This window comes from Pogona vitticeps, chromosome 1 (assembly GCF_051106095.1).
Source record: "Pogona vitticeps strain Pit_001003342236 chromosome 1, PviZW2.1, whole genome shotgun sequence".
In the NCBI taxonomy this organism is placed as follows: Eukaryota; Metazoa; Chordata; class Lepidosauria; order Squamata; family Agamidae; genus Pogona; species Pogona vitticeps.
Genome location: NC_135783.1, coordinates 41,502,999 through 41,509,752, shown reverse-complemented (window position 1 = coordinate 41,509,752; position 6,754 = coordinate 41,502,999).

Sequence of the window (6,754 nt, the reverse complement as noted above, 5' to 3'; positions counted from 1 at the left end):
CACTGATTCAACAGGCTGACTCTATTTGCAACTTTCAGCTGGATTTCAGGCAATGTCTTCTAGCTGCTGAAATGTCCGGGCATGTTTGATGCCACAGTTACATCAAACATAGCACCAAAGGATATGACCAGCCTTTGCTAACTGGTGCCATTGATCTATGTTGGACTGCAACTCCCATCCTCACCTGCTAGCATGGTCATTGGCCACTGTGGGACACTGCAATTCCCACTGTATCTAAGTATGTTCCACTGGTTAAAGATGAGGTCTAATCCAACACACTAGTTTAGGGAAGATTGATAAAGGCATGGGACAAAAACAGGTACGATGCAGGAGAACTGTCAGATCACCTCTTTTTTGAAAGCAGCCATGTGTAAGAACTCTAAGCCTGACTGAAATAGCAGCACAGGAGGAGGAGGCATATAGCTATACTGTATTAGAACTGGCCCAGATCATCCAGAACATTTCTGCTAAGAGACTGGAGGAGCCAGGACAAATAACATTGACTGTTCTCTAATAATCCTAGATGGGACTGATAGCAGATCAGAACATAGATGCAGATCAAGAAAACAGAATGGGGTAAAGAGTCAAAGCTGAAACCCTCTCCCCAGTATTGGTGCCCCAGTCAAATCTGAACCCTTTTTTTGGAGTTACTTATCACAGACTGTTTTTATCACAATCTGCTTCCTTCAGTATAAATGGTAAGCAAGCGTCTTATGAAGAATTGGTGCAGTGGTGGGTCTCAAGGTTTTCTGAACCTCATAAGCCATTAAGTGCAGATGCCACCAGCTGAACCTAGGCAGTTCTAAACAAGCACTCTACCACTGAGCTATGCATAGTATTGTTATCCTTTCCTACTTCCAGTTAAGTCTAATGCCTAAAGCTAGGAGCCAATTTAGGAGAGGAACATTCATCTCAATCACTCTCTCCTTGTCTCAAATGTGGGAAATCACAGGTGGCCAGGAAAGAAGTTCTTTGAATATGATTGCCTGTAATGGCTGTCATGATACGGTACTCCTACAGAAGCACTGTACATGTTTCTTAATAGGAAGATAATAATTATACTATGTCTTGATTATATGGAGCCTGTTTCTTCTGGTGTTCTAGCAATTAGTTTATTGTCTGCCTCCTTTCATGAGAAAACGGAGAGGCTGAGATTGGTGCGGGAACAGTGGGAAGCGAAGCTTAAATTGTATGGAGGCTCCACACAAACACACCCGGGGTGTGTGTGTGTGTGTGTGCAAGGCCAAATGTAAACAAGACTCCTCCTATTCCTCCTTATAATGCTTAGATATAACAGTCAAGCAAAAGCCAATTACAAAGGAAATCCAGTTTCAGGCCAAGTACAGAAGAGGTAACCATTGGTTTTAAAGTATGTTGAATTGTTCATAACTAAAGAACTATTATGTTTCACTCAAAAATATCACGGAACAAATTTGAGTCAGACTTGCCCTTTAATGTCACAGTGAGCATCATTACCTGTTTTACAAAAAAGATGGAAAATGATAAGTGAATTTGCTGGGCAGTTCAAGCCTCCAGTTTTGTCCTCATCTGACAATAACAAGCAGTGGGCATCAGAGTAGGGTCTTTTCTCGACTTGATAGTAACTGTAGCAGCTGTTACTAAACATGAAGAAAGTCAAGCTGAGACAGCATTTGTTAATACATATATGCAAGCCAACTGATAATATCTCATCACCTCTCTTGCCAGGTGAAGACAGCGTGTGAAGTTGGGGATTATAATATTAATAACACTTTGCAATTACACAGCAGCTTTCATCCAAGAGCATCAAAACATATCCCAGGCATTAATTAATTAAACTTCACGACAAGCCTGCAAAACAGTTGATAGGTTCATCATACAAATGCAGGAGCAAAGGCAGTTCTTGGGGAAGTCACAAGTATACTATGAATGATAAAACCAGAGCAGAGAATATAGGCACTAGATGAGGGCAGAAGCTTAACATCAAGGGCTACTTTGTGCCCAACAGTGTCAAGATGTACAGTACATACGGCATCACATGACATGAACAAATAAATGGATGGATTCTCTACTAGACTTGGGGTCTCCGGCAATAAATCTCCCAGACCTCAAGGAGAGGTCCTTTGCTCAGATCCTAAGAATGGCCTTGTGCTAGATGAAGGTTCAGGCACATGCAAAATCTGGTGGAGAGCTGCATTCCAGCCATGGTACCAAACCAAAAATAATCAGGTTTGGGTAACCCATATGTTCTTGGACTGCAACTCCCAATCCCCCTGGCCAGCACAGCTAATAGTGAGGGCATCTGGAAGTTGAAGTCCAAGAAGAACTGGGTTGCCTATCACTGGTCTAAAACACAGAAGACATAAAGCATTTTAGCAAAAAACAAAAAACAAAACAAAAAACCCAACAAAACAAAATTGACTTTCTCAGGTGGCTATACTATCCCAGAATCTGCAGGTCTGTGGTCTCCCTTGCTCAGTGATTTTAATTATTGCAATGTAATGATTCTTCCAGCTTTAGAAATAGTCTTATTATTGTCCTGTTGTAATTCTTTCACACATTTCTCCCCAGAACCAGGCAACAGAAATTGGCAGAAACACTGAATTCATCAAATAGTTAATTTATATGCAAATATAAATTCTTAAGACAATATTTGCTTTTTATTAAAGGTCTTGTTTTGCCCAAATTGTCCAATGCTTTGGATCATTTGAAACACATTTTTGCAATAAATTCAGAGGCTTTTACTATCTTTTGGAATTGGGAGCTTCCTTGTAAGGCCAACCAGTCAGTTTAATGTCTGTTCTGGATAAACTGAGGAGGATATAAAGATGATTCACCAAGCCCCCTACCAAGTCCTGCTGAAGAAAAGGGAGAACAGCCTTTACAAAAGCCAGTCATGTATGTTGCAAATGTCAGCCTTGTAGGCTTGTGTCATCATGTGAGTTGTGGCCATTATAATTGAAAGCTCCTTGATTCAAAAGAGGGGAGATCTTCACTGTAGGAATGAAATTCTAGGGGGATAGGTTTTGAGCCTACCGAACACCGGATTTTCCCCAGTCTTCAATTCCTGGCCAGCCTGGAAAATGTTCTTTTAAAGGCCACAACTCCCGGGCTCACCCAGCCAGCAAGGCCACTAGCCTTTCTAGGTAGGGGATTCTCATAGCTGTAGTCCAAAAAGGATATTTTTCCAAGCGCCATCACATTTCCCAGATTACTGTTAAGCAGTAGAGTCAAGTTATAACTTGGATTTGATACAATTTATATTTCCATGAGGTGGTTTGTGGGATTCCTTTCCAGTTTTTATGTCCTTAAAAATGACAGCTATAATTAAAAACTGGTGGGGTTATAATAAATAGTGCAATGAAGAATGCAAAAATGGCGTTGTCTCCGGCATGTTGTAATATAAGTAAATTTAATGAAGGCCAAGAAGCTTTATTTAGAGGCTCATATCTAGTAATACCACTATGTTTGTCAGGGACAGCATTTGATCAATACAAACAACAAAGATATGCAATGCATTCTGTTTACACCAAGTTTGCTGCTTTATAGATCTATTCAGTAGTCATGATAGTTGGACTCAGTGACTTCTGACTCTAATCCTATATTATTTAAGCAATGGAATACTGGTAGTTTTAATGAATAGCATGTATCTTTGAACCGTTCTACGTTATCCATGTAATTTTATACTCATTGGAACTTTTATTTATGGAAATGTATTAGAAATACTTTGTGTGTGTGCCATGTGATCGGATTGACCACAATGTGACTCTATGACTCAAATGGAAGCTAACTCAAAGTCATTCCAGCCTCCCAGCAACAAGATCACCTGACCTCCTGTGGGAATAAACTCAAGTGATTATAATTGTAAATAGAACAACTCTTCAGACTTGACCAGCTGTAAATTTCCATGTGGGATGCTTTCTTTTACAGTAAAATCAGTTCAGCTCATGAGCTACTTTATGGCTAAATTCAATGCAAACTAACTTTATAGAATTATTCATACAGCATGCAATCAAGGTTTTCAAAGGTCAAGGGTTTGCATGTTCTAAAGGAGATATGCATCTACCAGTTATCTCCACATCTTTAAAAAAAATTACTTCTTCATACTATTAATCCAAGAATACCCATGTCAACATAGGTAGTGACGATGCTGACTGATTGGTTGGGGGTCTCTCAGCATTGTGGTTGAAAAAAGTAACTTTTCTTCCTCCTCAACCCTGTTCACTTATGAATTAAAGCAGGAACACAAAACATCTTATTTTCAATTATTATCGTCCAAGTGGTTTTTAACTGGTGTAATGTAATTGTTGACTGTCAAAGCGTTGAATCCCTATTATGGATGGTAGGCTTCTCTGTAGAGGATGCTCCTCAACAAAACTACCAGTCCCCTAATGCTTTGCCTTTGCCACGGAGCTTAGAAATCTCTATTTGTGTCCTTCTTCATGCTTAATGGACATCTGCAGAGAAAACCTTGGCAAAGAAAATCTATATTTCCTGAAACAGCGGATTACCATCTCCTAATGCTTTTCCTTTCCCATGTAGCTTGAAAAGCTCCACCCCAATCCTTCTCCATGCTTAATGACCATCAGTGCAGAGGGAACTTTGGCAAGGAACCTGAAACAACTCTGAGAACTTGGATTTTTTGGCTAAAGCTACTCGAATTCTAGCTGAAGGAATTTCTGCTGAATTAGGATAGCCATAGATAACAAAATAATCCGAAAATCCTGTGCTGACTGCAGATTGTAACAGCTTCCCTGGAAGCAGCAGCACCAGCCATCTTTACTACAGGCTTGCTATTTCTACCTTACTTTGAGACTGGGAAACACGGACATGTTATTGCTGGTATGTCAATGTACTGGGGAAAAATGTAATCAGGGAGCACCTGTAAGCTATTAAATGCAGTGAAGAGCAAGATAAAATCACAAATCAAGAAATTATACACTAAACTTCCAGCACTAGCATGAAAACTATGTATTTTTAAAAAAATTGGCTTTGCTGAGCTATACATGACCTCTGCAGTGGAGACATCATCCTTTGATTTTAAAGGGCGGGCACGAAAGGCGTGTTTGCTGTTTAGTGAGTTTGTCCTGGGCAGAAGACCAAGAAGGAAAAGAAATCCAGAGATGTCTCATGAAGGACCTCTCCCAGCCATGACATCAGAATCACCATGTGGGAAAGAGCCAGAGTGGTTAACTAATCAAACTAAGGCACGTCTGGTACAGAGAAGCATGGAAGGAAGCATTTGTCCATAAGAGTGGGCTGAACCCTAACTGATTCCCAATAAAATACAGCAATACCAAAATGGCAACAAAATTCTTTTAGCATGCTTTGAATCTTCTGGAAACTTTAAAGACACACCCATAGTCTAATAGTGGTTCTTGAAGTGCATTTCCCATATCAGGATCTGTAGAATTTCATGTTAATGGAAGAGTGATATACAGCAGAGCATCTGCCCTGGGCCCCCACCTTATTTGAGGCACCCATATAGGCATCAAAGAACACATAAAATATGGGCAGTTATTGAAACAATGTTCTGTTATGTCATATTTTCTTCTCTAGAAAGAAGGAGTAAACATCATTTCCAAGTGGCAGACAAAAAAGCAAACACTGGCTAAGAAGAATCCCAAGCCAGACAACCAGGCACTTTTATTTGTGTTTCTTTTGCCTGCAGCCTAATACAACCAAGCACATTGAGCCACTGAATCCTGAGGAGGGAAGGACAAAATCAGTCACGTGGCCTTAATTAATACATCAGCAATTTGTTCTTACATCATGCCTGTGGCAGAATCAACAGCTACTGATTATTTATATGTTCTTCATGCGGTGCATTTTACTTCTATTGTACAAAGTCAGCATCCATTGGGTGTAGTGGAGAAAGTGATGGAATAGGCCCCTGGGATCAATGCCTGCTTGGCCCAGGAAACTCACTGGAGGGAGGGGGGAAGTGGGGTGACACTGGAAAAGCCATTCCTTAAATACCTCATGTATTTTGAAAGCCCAATTAAGGTTACTGTAAGTCGGTTTGGACTTAATGCACATAACAACATCGGTGTCGGTTAAAGCATGCTGCCTGTTAGCCTGAATCCAGTTCCTAGTCCCAACTATGTTAGAATAGTTGCTGAATGGTTCAATGGATTTAATTGCCAGACGCCAGCTCATTTGATCCTGGATGAACATGCTGACCTGGCTTGCATTACATAGACCTGGTTGGATGTAGCTGGGAGACTTTTTTCTCAGCTTTGCCCACCTGGGTTCTCTGCGCGGCAGCAGGCCAGAATTGGTGGGTGGGGGTAAGGAGGAGGAGGAGTTGCAATAGTCTATCAACATTTATTCATCCTCTCCAGGATTATTGGATGGGGAAATGGCCGGGGCTAGAGACACAATCACTCTTGAGTGTCCCCTCCCACAAAGTGCAGCCAAACTAGGGGACTGGCTGACTGGGTGAAGGTAACAGTGAATGTCTCCTTGCAGGGTGCCAGAATGCCTAAAAGAGGCAATAGTGACCCTTTTGTATAAAAAGCCCTCTTTGAATCCTACAGTATAGAATAATTATTGGCCAGTCTTCAATATTCCATTTTTGGGGAAGGTCTTGAAGAGTGTTGTGCTATCTCAGTTCCAGAGGTTCTTGGATGAAGTGGGTTATCTAGATCCATTTCAATCCGGCTTCAGGACTGGTTGTGGAACAGAGACAGCTTGGGTTGGATGATCTACACCTGGAACTAGATGAGAGATGTGGAGTATGTCCCTGTTGGCTGTGCTGGACCACTCAGCAGCT